At 45.4% G+C, this 13,551-nt stretch overlaps 1 protein-coding gene across 2 annotated transcripts in view; it reads left to right on the forward strand.

Moving 5' to 3' along the window:
- The window catches only part of Sirt2 (Sirtuin 2), a 299,336-nt gene that overhangs the window by 44,963 nt on the left and 240,822 nt on the right, over window positions 1–13,551 (forward strand). The window lies entirely within an intron of this gene.

A 13,551-nucleotide genomic window follows, 5' to 3' on the forward strand; every position in this document is an offset into this window, starting at 1 on the left:
GTGCATACAATGATTGGTTCATTGTCCATGCAGAGTCTTAACATCTCTGTTCCAGCCATTGATTTTCCAAAGTTGAACCAGCTGCAGCATTAAAAAACAGAAGTTGCTTAAATTATAATGTCGTTGATTTACCCATCAAGACAGAAGCATGCATTTGCTTTAGATAGGAATGTGAAATTCCTTCATTTCTATAGCTTGAAAATTATAAGCGATAAACGAACAAATTTAAACCGCTCTATGTGGTACCATACAAACATTACCTGTGCCCAAATTATTCGTGCCATCCACACAAGCAGGCATAGCGAGTCATGCGCAATGAGTGTGAACGTTAAACCCTCTAAAACACAAGTGTTCATGGCCTTCAGACTTCTCAACTTTCATTAGCGATTGAGGTCAATCCAAATCAAATGTTTAGATCATATTTAGGATAAGGATGGTCAAAGTCAAATATGCGGTTGAAAATGACTGTGTAGCAGTGCTCGGTTAACTCTATCTGCCCCCTTTAATGTGCTGTGAATCACCTTCACTGATTAGTGCACTTGCCCGACTTTCTTCGGGATGAACGAACCGCCATTTGCGTGTTGGCAGCAGCCAGTGGTCATTCTAGCTATTTCAGTTACTAGCCGTTCGATTTTAAGCAGCCAGACCAGATGTCATCGCCTTCTTTTAACTCTTTTTTTTGTACCGCGTCCATTGTGCATTGTTAGGCTGCTAACAATGGTTTTAGACGTCGCTTTCGAGACATTCTGCGCCACTCATGGACACACTTCGCCATCGGACATGAAGGAGGAGTACTATATTTTTGTTTTTGAAGCAGCTCGTTTTTTTTTTCCCAAGAGGCAGTAATTTTTGAACGTGCTCCAAAGTTCCGCGATCATCAAAGTATAGGAAGCAAAAATGGCTGCCTCCGGGAGCAGCACACGCGCTTAGAAATATCGCAGATCTCGCAATTCTTGTGCGTCTGTGGCTCACTTTATCGATGGATCGAGCCGCAGCTAGTCTGAGGATGCTGCCTTTTCATCGAACTTACTCTGAGAGCAACGACAACACAAACCAGCCTGGAAAATCGGCGGCCGCAGCCCGGCACGCCCAACTGCAGTGCTTGCAGTTAAATTTTTGTACAGTAGCCGACGTATTTTTCGGACTCCAAAAATTCTGACTTGTTAGATATTCCAGACTTCATAAATGCACCATCAGGGTTTCCATAGAGCTAATGCATTTTGGCGACCGATTTTTCGGACGAATTTGGGTGCCAAAGTTTGATTTACCGGGCTAATTTGCTCGGTCCAAGCCGCACTACTCGATCTTCCAGACTGCCATGTTGAATTTTATGTTGGCTTGGCTTCGAGTGGCCCCGCTCTTCAAGATTAAAGCCTTCAAGATTGGGACGCGCACGTGATCCCCACATCTCGGAAGCCATGCCTGCTCTTTCTTGGCCAACAAAACGCCTCAGGGGACGGCACTTTTTTTTTTTCGCTCAGCACTATCGTTATAATCACTTAATGCAGGATCAGTTCTTTTTTCTTTATTTATTTCTTCTTTAAGTTTCGGTTGTTATTTTGTACGTGGTGTCCAGAGAGCCGGTGTGTCTCGGAGACATCGCATCTTTGTGCGTGTTTGTGCAGCTTCGCATCTGTGTGATCGGCACGCGTGTTTGTGTGGCTTTGCATTTGTGTGATCGGCACCGCATCTTGTGCTTTCGCCAGAACCAAGTGATGCAAGGAAAAGTGGTTCGTTTCTTCGTATCTCGGAGACGTCGCATCTTTATGCGTGTTTGTGTGGCTTCGCATTTGTGTGATCGGTGCCACCTCCTGTGCCTTTGCGAGAGCCAAGTGATGTGAAGAAACATGGCCATTTGGCTCATTTCTTCTATCTCTATGGCGATCTCCGCCAACGGAGATCACCAACGCGGTGATGCTCTTGTCGACTATATGGAGATGACATCACTCTTGCACGAATCTAAGCAAATCTTATTGCCTCTACGCGATGCCTTGCCCTCAAAGGCAGGGCATTATTAGGGATTTTCTTAAGCCACCCTAAGCCTTATAAATTTAATTTTTCCGACTGTTCAATTTTTCGGACTGTTCGATTTTTGAGACTATTTTTTTTGGTCCCCGCGAGGTAACGAAAATCGGTCGGTTACTGTAATGAGATACCTGTTCAACAGAAAATTTTGATTTTTCTGGAGCTTGTGCCTATTAGATGGCAATTAATTTTGCATGTCTCATAATTTTTTTACATATTTTTTTTAGTAAATACAAGCGTGTCTTTGCAAACGTTGCTCACTGTTGCCCCGCAATCTTGATTATGGCAATTTGTCTTTCTTTATTACACATCTCTTGTTAGCAAAGCTTTTATGTGTGAAAAGCGCATTCATTATGCTTTTTGTTTATGTATAACATAAAATTTTCAGTGCAGTGATTCTTTCAGAAAAAGTGCTGTGGCATAAGTAACCTACAAAAAATTCCTATTTCCCCCATGGTAGGGAAAAAGGTCCTGCAAGTGTCTTGTAATACCCCAGTCAGACGAGCAAATTTAGTGACACTTCGAGCGAGTGGATTTCGCACTTAGTGTCACTCGCAGGCTGTCAGACGGAAAGATCTAGCGACACTTGCTGCGGAGTGCACTTGCCAGCCAGTGCGTTCATTGAAAGCACTTGGCTGCGATGAAGTGCATTTGCTTGGATGCGATGATGCCTTGGCTCATAACATTTGCACCCAGCTTGCATCATGTGGGTGGTCATGGCGTAGGAGCGTCCATGCTGTCTGCTAGAGAGAAGCCCATTTTGCTTCGTAAGAGCGCTCGACGATTTCAGTAAGCCTCTAACTTAACTGCCCTTTCGTTTAAATCATTCCCGCTCCTTCCGGGATTTCACCTGGATGCAGAATTGTTCTCTTCTTGTGTTTCCGCTCCAAGTATGTTCAGCTACCTACCGGTGCTGTCACCACATGTGCCGTCACCATGTGTGTCTCACTAGTTTCGTCTCCCGTTCACCTCTGGCAGGCGATGCCACTGGGCACACGGCGTGCTGTGTAGCCTTCTGCATTTCATTAGGCTTTTGCCTTCTAACCACTTCTAAAACTCAAAATGCTGTCACTAATATCAAGCTCTACCAATGGCTCTACAATTCTAAATCGCCATCGTCACCAATCCCGAATGACACTTCGTTTTGCCATTTATCACCATGCCGCCATAACGCCGTTGGGAGTGACACTCGGCGAGGCAAAGTGCACTCTGTCGAAATGTCACTGAATCTGCCCGTCTGACTTGGGTATAAGAACAGGTGCCTGAACGTCAACAGTATCACTCATTGTAGACATGCCAATGCCATTTGCATTGAGTTAATAAACAAACAGATCACACGTGGAGCAAAGCAAACGGGCGTGCGTGACGCATGCCTGGGAAACACTCGTCGCAAGCCAAGCAATTAAAAAAAATAAGCTGTTGTGCGCACGTGACGTTGCTGAAGGTGGTGGTACAGAAGCCCCACGCTAGACGGGTGAGTTGTCAAAACGTCTCCCGAGTAGTGCGACTTAAGGTCAGGGAAAAAAAGAAGAAAATTAATCTCAACACCAGTGCGCCGGGGCGGCCCACACAGCGACCTTTACAGTAGTAAGCCAGAGGGTGACACTTGCCACGAACATGGCAGTGATGATGTATTTCTGGCTCTTTAATGCAAAAACATATAGCCTTTGAGATTTATGGTTGTTGTATTGCAGCCACGACATATAAAGCATAGCCTCCAAGATTCGTATTTGTACTGGTCATTTGGGGCTTCCGGCTGCCTATTTGGTGGTGTCAAATAATTTGAAAATATCGAATACCTGAATTCAAATCGAAGCAAATAACAAGTAGAGAACAATTCACTCGAGTATTCAACAAGACCGAATATTCGCTCGTCCCTATTGAGTAGGTACCGCTATTCGAAAAAACTCTGACTTGGAGCACTGAATATGTGCCACTCGGCCTGTGCTGGTTTTCAGTGAACGTGTTTGATGCCAGCTTGGGTGTTTGCCCAGTTGGTGGGCATGTGCCCTTCGGCAGGGACGAGAAAGGTTTCTTAAATTCCTCCCATGCTGAGTCGAATCAAGTCCATGTCACTGAGGCTCTAGCCTTGGCGGTGCTAGATGGCACCATTGAATGTTCGTGGGACTAAGTGGAACAGAGGAGTCCCGCTGAAGTACACGCCTCGTGCATAACTTGTTTGAGTGGTGGGAATATGTTGTGTCGTTACATTGTTTCAATGCTAAACACATTACCATTGACAGTCATCATGAGAGGTATTGCACTGCTTTTTCAGATGGAAAATTTTCACTAAACTGCTTAGTTCAAGTTTTTAAAGTATTTAAAAGTGTAAAAGTACAAGTATTGAAGTAGTTAAAATACATACGTCTCTTTTAGAGCCATGAAATTTGATTTGAAAGTTGGTCCACATGTAAATTAATTTGTGCCACATTTTACATTGACATTGTGCCACATTTTACATTGATTTGAAAAAGTATTGGAGATATAAACTTTAATTAACACTGTTATCAGTACTTGTGACATTCTTTTTTTTTTTGAAGATGACATTCCTGAGATGCTGTAACAAACCTTGTAGCATATTCTACTTCTCACTAGGGCACAAAATATATTGCACTCTATCTGTAGTTCGTGCCAATGCTTAATATGCAGCATCCGCTCAAGACTGAGAAATTGCCTGAAGAGGGCCTTTGACGCTGCAGCCGTGTCATTGCACACAAGCAAAATTGAAGATGAGGATTTGGACCAGATGTTCAATATTGCCAAGTTTCTGTGGGAAGTGGTTTCCCATTGTAATCCCTTTGTTTGGCTATGCGACAAAAATAAAATTATGCAGAACTAACACACATCTTGAAATCTATGGGACGTGAAGCTTTCACAAATCGGTTAACACTTTCAGGTGCCAATTAATTTTGTTAATCGAAAACTTACTTTCACCGCATTTCATACACCTTCATAAACATAAAAAGCGTGCAACTGTATAATAGATTAGCAGTTTTCAATTCTTTAATGAGTTTTGCCAAGTTTACAGAGTGTGAGCTCCATGAAAAACTTGTGACAGGAACATCAGATATGAGAACATGAACTATTTCAGGTCTAGCAGGCTTGAAAAACACCTATCCAGCCACGTGGAAATTATGACTGGTGCAATACATTGTGAAAAACAGTGGAAGAAGGGAACCAGCTACATACAATGGCATACTCGCATCGAGCAAAAATATGCAACCATATACGTTCCCACTTGTTTTACTAGAATATTTTGCACATGTTTTTCAATCTTGCAGCACAATTCCAATCAGAAGTGTTTGAAGATGTGTACGACACATTTTAAATACCGTACAGACTCGTATAAGGGCCACATTAATAATTTTGACGCAGTGCGGCCCTTGCACAGGACCGAACCATTTGGTCAAAATGGTGCCGGCTGTGACTACTGCACACCCCTGGTCCATCAGTGCATCAGAGGTCGGCACCATCTGCAGTCGGGTAGAAGACAGGAGAGGACTACCAGACTATCACAGCACGGCAGCCGATTGTCTCTGCACCAAGAGAAGTAGTTCCACTTGAAAAACCGTGCTTCTAATTCTTGATATAAATAAGACTTTTGTATCTTGATGACTGGTTTGGTAGAGCTCTCGTGATGGGAATGCTACAGCACATGCCAGAACGCGAGAGAAAAACAACCCTGTGCCACCTACAATGCTGCACGTCGTCTCCTTTTTAGCTTTGTTGCAAGGGACAAAAGTAGAAGGAGAAATGTTGCATAATTTTTGCACTGGTTTACATGTACAAAAAGCATTTAATACTCATTTTCTGAGATTAAAATGAATCGGTTGCTATTTAACAAATAGTCAGCTCTCTTCAAACGGAACCTCAAGGGACCAGAGAAATTAGTTCCATTTATCAGGAGTTTCGTTTACTGAAAGACAAAGCTGAACACAATCCGCCTTTTTCACGGCGCGACAGTGCATGTGCCCTGCCCTAGTGGATTAGTTGCAAAACGTTTTAGAAGGGATGCACATGCGAGGCTGTGCACCTGAAAGTACCCTGGAAAAAAAAAAAAAATGTGCGCTTGCCGTCGGTACAGTGTCGAAAATGTGCGTAGCGTAAGACTGCAACTCCACTTTAACATAGAAAGCGGCCAGGGCATCGTCCAAGTTGTCCGGACTGCATCGCGAGTAAGGTAATGGCCGCCTTTCATTCATGGCTAGCAAACCTAACGAAAAACCCATGCATTACACTTAGGTGACACTTAAAAGCATCACGTTGCTGACGAAGTCTTCTTGTGGCGTTGGCCCTCACTTCTTGGTGGTGGCAGCGCGTCACTGACTTTACGTACTCGTTTAAGGCACGGTAACACTGGGTTGATACGAGACCAACAAGACACTGATGCTAACGATTGACCGACTGTTGTGGGTCACCGAAACTATTTTATCATACCAGGCCGACAACGACCCAACTGACGAGCGCGACTTGTCGTACTGCGATGGGCTTTCTTGTCGACGGCACCGACAAAATCAGTTTGCAGACTATCATTCGACCGAGCCCTGTGCGATCAGCCGTTGGACTGACAACGCGATAGCGACAGCGTCTTTGCTTGCATATATAATTAATCATGCTTAAAATGAGTCAAACATGCCTACCAAGTTGAAATGCACAAGCTTCAAGCCCTCTCAAGTCGTGGACATGAAGTTTGAGCCAATGTCAATCCTGTTCAGTGAAGGTTAAGGCTGCCACCATCAAGTTCATGCACCCGCTGTCGGCGGATCTGAACTCCAAAGTAAGCAGTTAGGAAGAAAACTCCTCTCATAGTTCAGTTGTGTCCCTATAGCGATTGCATATCAACTACTCTTCACTTCGCACGGTGCAAACACAATAAGCAGCAAGCGTTGACGCAGTCCTGTGCCAACATCTGTATGTCGCCGTACCGTGCGGCCGTATTGGTTATGTAAATGGGCAAGTCTGTAAGTGTGGTTGTTCCAACATATTTCTCAATTTCAGAGATGCACTGTTTATCTCTGTGTCAAAGTGGAAACAGGAGACGGTGCATTCGGTACAAAGCAGCGTAAACAACCGTCTCACTCAATTATACCAATGGTGTCAGTGATAGCATCCACGTTTTTATGAGAGAACAACACAGCTTATAAATGAGCTTATATGCGAGCACAGTTTTCTCTAAAATGCTTTATGGCATGCGGAAACCATAAATATGGTGGAGCTAAATGGCCCGTAATATATGTATCTGAATCACAGTTGCAGTTTAAGTGGTTTGGCTGCTCATATTGACTTGTCTCAGTGTTGAACAACACGGCACATTTGCGCAGATATGTCTGTTTTTCTACGTTTTGGCATTATTCCATATCAGCGATGCACCTCTTTCACATTCTTTGACTCTAACAACGACCTGTGGCTGTAGATGCATATAGATGTAAACAAGTATCTACACTGCTTTGATAAATCTGATGCGAAAGGCTGCGCTTGAAGACTTCTTGAATATACGACATGTCTAAATAATGTGTAAAAAGAATACAAAAAGCGAGCCCCAAGTGCAGGAATCAGCGACAACAAACTTCAAGGCAGCTGTGTCGGCAAACGGAACTCAGCGTGCCTTTATTGGCCACACTGTTTGCACAACACCGGTCTGAGACCAGCTCACCCAGTAGTCGGTGTGTGCTACGTGGCTTCCAGGAACGACATGCTGCCCCAAAGAAGCCATTAATAATGATTTGCAATCCATGAAACACACAACCAATGCGCACTCAATGTGGGCACAGGTACACGAATGAACCGGCGAAAGCCCCGGCACGCTTCCAAAATGTTTTCAGTGGCGTGGGGCAGAGGGCCGCACAGGAAAATCAAAAAGATGGATTGCATGAATACAAAACCAGGCAACCATGAGGATGGTGTTCTGTTTAACAGGTAGTTCCATTTAAACGATTTCCATTTATCGAGATTCCACTGTACTTAAAAGAAACAATGCATTTATCAAAACCATTACAAACCTGGGGTGAGAAGACGATCAAGGCAGGGAAGGTATAAAAATGCTTCATTCATAGTTTGAAATAAATATGCAGATGCTTGTCTCTTGGTTTAGCATAAGATTTATATTTTTCTGGTTTTGTGTTTTCACAAACTTATTTTCAAGAATGGGATAGGTATTTTTTTTTCGTTCCCTTTCAATTCTTTTTTGCAAACCTACAATCTCGCAAGTTTGTGCATGGCGTTCCATGCGAGTTTTTCGCCATGGAGCCCAGCAAGGTGACATCAGAATGACATCCTTTGTTGCCAAACGAGCCTCATGCCACATCAGTGTCTACACCACCAAGGAGCCTCGGCAAGAAGAACAACAGCGGCCACATCCTGAACAGCGATTCATGCAACTATGATCTTCCACTGCTACACATATTGGTGTAACAGTGAGCCTGAACGTGGTGTGGAGGACATGAGCAAGTTTTTCGCCGAGATGGTCGGTGTCAGCGAAAGCACAGTGTTCAGGGTGAGTGAGAAGGTCAAAGCTTCGCATTTTAGAGCGCAGCTGGCCATTCCTGCAGTGAGCATCAGCATTATCCCTCGTAACTGAGCAAATCAGCACAGTGAAAGATTAAAGCAAATGCGGAGTTCTGTGGGGGATGAAATGCGAGGAGGAAAGCAGAGGAGGGGAGGGTATGGCAAAAGGGTGAAGTGCGTTGACGGAAGCTACGAGATGGCGCCGGAGTAGCACGCATTGTCTGGAAGGTCTGTTGGCAGTGGCTGCTATCGCACCCACGCGTCACCCGCACACTGGCTCTCGCAGTCTCCAGATTTGCGAGGCAATGGTGCCACATTTTGCTACATTTGCAACATGCCACATAAGACAGGTTGTCCATGTAAGCCAATGTATCGTGAAATGAAAACACATGTAGATATGCACTAAAATTTCGGTTTAGGGAGTATCATAATCAATGGTTAATTTTTTGTAGTGGCAAATTGTCGACGCCCTCACGAAAGTGCTTACGAAATGCAGAGAAGATGCAGCACGAAGTATGACAGCTTCACATTGTGCATGCTGAGGTAAGGTGTGCATGGTAGAGTGGTGCACGGGCCGCAATTCTGAGCCCGTGCCCGGCCCGGGCCCTACACTACCACAGGCGACCCGGTCTGGCCCAACGCTAAAGAAGCCTGAGCTCGCTTGGCCCGGCCCGGTTCAGCCTTAGGCCGGGTTAAGGCCCGGCCTGGTTCAGCCTCAGGCCGGGTTAAGGCCCGGCCTGGGCCTGGCCCGACCTGCAATAAGGCGGCGCCGATGCAAAAATATAAGGAAAATCAGTTTATTTAAATGACCTTATAATGTTGAACTCATGCATTCTATATGACAAAATCGTGAATATATACAGATGCAGCTCGTGCACAGAACTGTGCACAGTGCGCGCACAGAACCGAAAACGCGTTCTGAACCTCCGCTAGCTTTCGTTTGCCTTTTGTTAGCATTTGTACTTTTCTCCTGTCCCTGTAGATTCCATTTTTGATGAATAAATACATTGCACTTCCTGCTGTACCTACATGCGAGACGACAAGCATACTTTCGCATAAGGTATGCAAACCAGATCGGGGAGCCTGACCGGTCCGTCCGAGACATAGAAAGCCTGGCCCAAGCCCGGCCCAAGCCCGAGTAAGAGAATCTCCAAATGGCCCGAGCCCGGCCCGCGGGCCGGGCCGGGTCTGGGCTTTCGGGCCGGCCCGAGCCCGTGCACTGCTCTAGTGCACGGTTTATTTCGCCACAAGGTACTGATGGCCTAGAAGATAACGAACAAGTTCTCGAAGCGTATGAATCTCCTATCTCTGAAGCGGTGTACTGTGCATCGCCTGCTTGCCGAGATTAGCTTGAAGCAAGAGGAGCCACAACTCACTACTTATTGACCAGGATGACATCGCTGAATGGTGGAATCACTACCTTCGTGACGTGCAGCGCTACCGGGCAGAAGGCTGAAATTTCTTCTTGCTGGACGAGACATGGGTAACGGCGGGACACACTCTGTTGATTGTGTGGACAGGCACTCTGGTGCAGAAGCGCGGATGCCTGCTCGCTCAAGCAAAAGCTTTGTCGATGGGCCTGAAACAACCTTCTCAGAAAGGCCAGTGCCTGATCGGGATGCTCGTCGGCAGCAAGAATGGCTTCGCCAACGGCTGTTTGGATGTATTCCGAGGCCAAAAAACAGGCTCAGGCAAGTAATGCGAATAAGAGAACTATTGTAAAACATTGTTAGCTTAGTGAGGCACAAGATGCTCTCTCGGGCAGCCACCGTCAAGCATGACGGAAATAGCTGTAGTCGGGGCACGCTTGGAATTCATAGTTAGCAGTCTGCATATCAAAGCGCAGCCATGTCGTAGCCATTGTTGGTGAAATAGCAGTTGTCAACATGAGATAGGCTGCCACTGTTAGCAGCTTGCATGCCAAAGCACGTTCGTGTGGTTGCATTGTTTATTTTGGCTATCCAGCTCAGGCAAGCAATTCAAATAAGAGAGCAATTATAAAACATCCTTAGCTTTGACACCAAAATACCCATTTCGGCAGCCATTGTCAAGCTTGACAGGCCTCGTCGTGTAATAGCTGTAGTCGGGGCATGCTTGGAAGGCACCGTTTTTCGCAGGGGCATCTGCGTCGGTGGCGTTTGTGTGTTGGGACACCATGTACTTGAGCTCATGAGGGTTGGACCATCCCTTGTCTAACCGTGCACGACTTAGCTGGGTCCAGGGAAAAGGGGATCCTGGGCATTGAGCCAGTGTCGGGTGTTTGAGTGTTTGGACCTTTATGGCCCCTTGGCAAAGGCAACACACCTTTTTGGCCTCTGCTTCACGAAAACGGCACTGCCGGATTGGCACACCCGGGGAAAATTGGTAGTTGCCTTTCCCTATCCTCCTCTTCAACCTTTGTTATTTTCTCTCACTTTCAATCTTTCCTTTCTTCTTCTCACTTCTGAATTTCAGATCCTCCAGGCAGCTTGTGTTAAACTTGTGTGAAATAATCAACCTTGGTTATGTATTATATTTGTTTATAGTGGTTGTGTACAGCTGGCGTTGGCAGGTCTTGCTTATACAAAAATCCTGTTGTGTCCCCTTGTTGGGCTCCGCAGTGGCCGGCTGGCACTGCCACTGAAATCACTCTAATTTGTATGGCTTCCTCATTCCCCAGACTCCCCGATCGCCCTCTCACACAAAGAGGGTGCACCGATGAATCTTTCAACTTTTTCGCTAAGTCCACTGAAATTTTTCCACATTTCCACATGATTAATAGTGAATCCCCCAACAAGACCGTAAAAACAGCATCACCTTTTGTTGTTGCAAAATGCCTGACTGACACTCTGGGCCCTGAATGCAAAGTCACGAAAATGGCCAGTGGTGACATTCTCCTCAAAGTCTCTGTGAAAACTCAGCATGAAAATCTGCCACTACACATTTCATTTGGTGACACCCAAATTTCTGTGAGCCCTCATTGTTCAGTGAATTGTACACGAGGGGTAGTATCAGATCAGGACCTACTGGAATCGACGAAGATGGAGCTCCTAGAAGGCTTAAAGAACAACACATCACGAATGTGCAGTGAATTAGGATCCAACGAGACGACAAGGAAATTCTGACAACGCACCTCATACTTACTTTTTGTACAAGCACATTCTCCGAACACATCGACATAGGTTACATCAAAATAAATGTCGGACTGTACATTCTGAACCCTCAATGCTGTTTTAATTGGCAAAGATTCGGTCATGGCTCTCAGAGCTGCCGGGGAGCATACCACCTGTGCAGAGTGCGGGTCGCATGACCACCGTGCGGACAGCTGCAATGACTCACCCCACTGTGCAAACTGTGACAGTAACCACCCGGCATATTCTCGCTCCTGTCCCTTATAGAAGAAAAAAAAAGAAATTGTCATGTTCAAAGTAAAAAAAACATTTCCTTCAAAGAAGCCAGAAAACGCCTCTCATTTGTAGGGCCTTCTTTCTCCAAAGTGGCATGGCAGGAGGTAGTGCCACATTGGTTCTCGGTGGCTGTTTGGACCACACAAGGGGGACCAGTGCTAGTGGCACTTGCCCTCACTGCGGGATCAGCTAGCGCTGTTCTGCCACCCAGCAAGAAGAGCCAGCAGTCCTTCGGGCCTGAAGGCTTTACGACTTCTTGGGCCTTTGTTTGCACAGAGAAGACGAAAACACCTACGAGCGTACACAGCAAGCGGGAATCCAGTGTGTTCGCGGAAGCGATGGATACATCGCCAAGTATATCGACATCTCAGACGTCGAAGGATTGGCGCAGCTCTCAGAAGCGTGCCAAAAAGGACAAACCCTGCATCACGGGGCCCGGAAAGCGCCCTGTGGGCTAACATAGTTTTGAAATGTCAATAGTCTCCTCCACAGTCTCAATGACCATTACATCTCGTACATGAACATAATCTAAGGTTGCTGTGTACGAGACAAATCTGGAACACACACTAACAAACTTTCTTCGTCAGTACGCCATCTTCCAAAAAGATGGTGACGAGGCAAATACCTCATGCAGCGGTGTACCAATTATTGCAGATAAGTCTGTAGCTTGTCATCATGTAACCTACAGACACCCGTTAAGGCAATGTCAGTTTGGGGAGTTTTTTTTTTTTTTTTTACTAATTTATAACTGTTTATTCCATATAGATGCCCCCAAACTATCACCTCCAAAAAACAGATTTCTGTAACCTTATAAATAAGCTTCCGGAACCCTACATACTCGTGGGTCATTTTAAAGCTCACAACACCCTGTGGGGAGATTCCCGTTGTGACGCGAGAGGTTGGCTGACGGGACGCTTTCTTCTGACATCTGGTGCATGCCTATTTAGTAAGATGGAGCCAACTTATTACAGTGTACAACACAACTGATATTCATTGATAGACTTGGCAATTGGCAGTGCTTGTCTTCTGCTTGACCTGAAATGTAATGTGATTAAGAATCCTCTTGCAAGTGACCACTTCCCATTCGCTAAATTTAGCAGCACAATGTGACTCTCCACCGCATGTCCCACACTGGAAACTAGCCTCAGTCGATTGGAAGCGTTTTAAAGAAAGTACTTATTTATCATGAGTCCTTTTAAGCTATTCTAATGTAGAGCACGTCACTTGGCTTGAAACCCAGGCACCATGCTCTTTTTAGAGCAACAGTAAAAAATGGCATGCAAAATAAAAAAAACTGCATTTTTTAAGCTCCCCAGACCCTTCAGAAAATGCAAAGGACAAAAATTCTGCTGAATATCACGTTCTCAATATATCACTGAAAATAATATATAAGGATCACGGAAACATTTTAAATATTTGTGCCAATTTTAATCAAAATCCATCAAGAAATAAGGAAGTTGATTTGAAAAGCCACATCCCCGCTTAAGTCCCATCACCCCAGCATTTGGTCTTCAGCCAATACGCCAAACTTAATAGAGCCCGTTATGTCAGCTTCCCCCAGTACTCGCCTGCCTTTGTCGTGCGGGAATGCTGGCATGCACTCAAGTCTCCGGTACCAGAAAATCTCCTCGTATGT

Source organism: Dermacentor andersoni, chromosome 7 (assembly GCF_023375885.2).
Source record: "Dermacentor andersoni chromosome 7, qqDerAnde1_hic_scaffold, whole genome shotgun sequence".
Lineage (NCBI taxonomy): Eukaryota > Metazoa > Arthropoda > Arachnida > Ixodida > Ixodidae > Dermacentor > Dermacentor andersoni.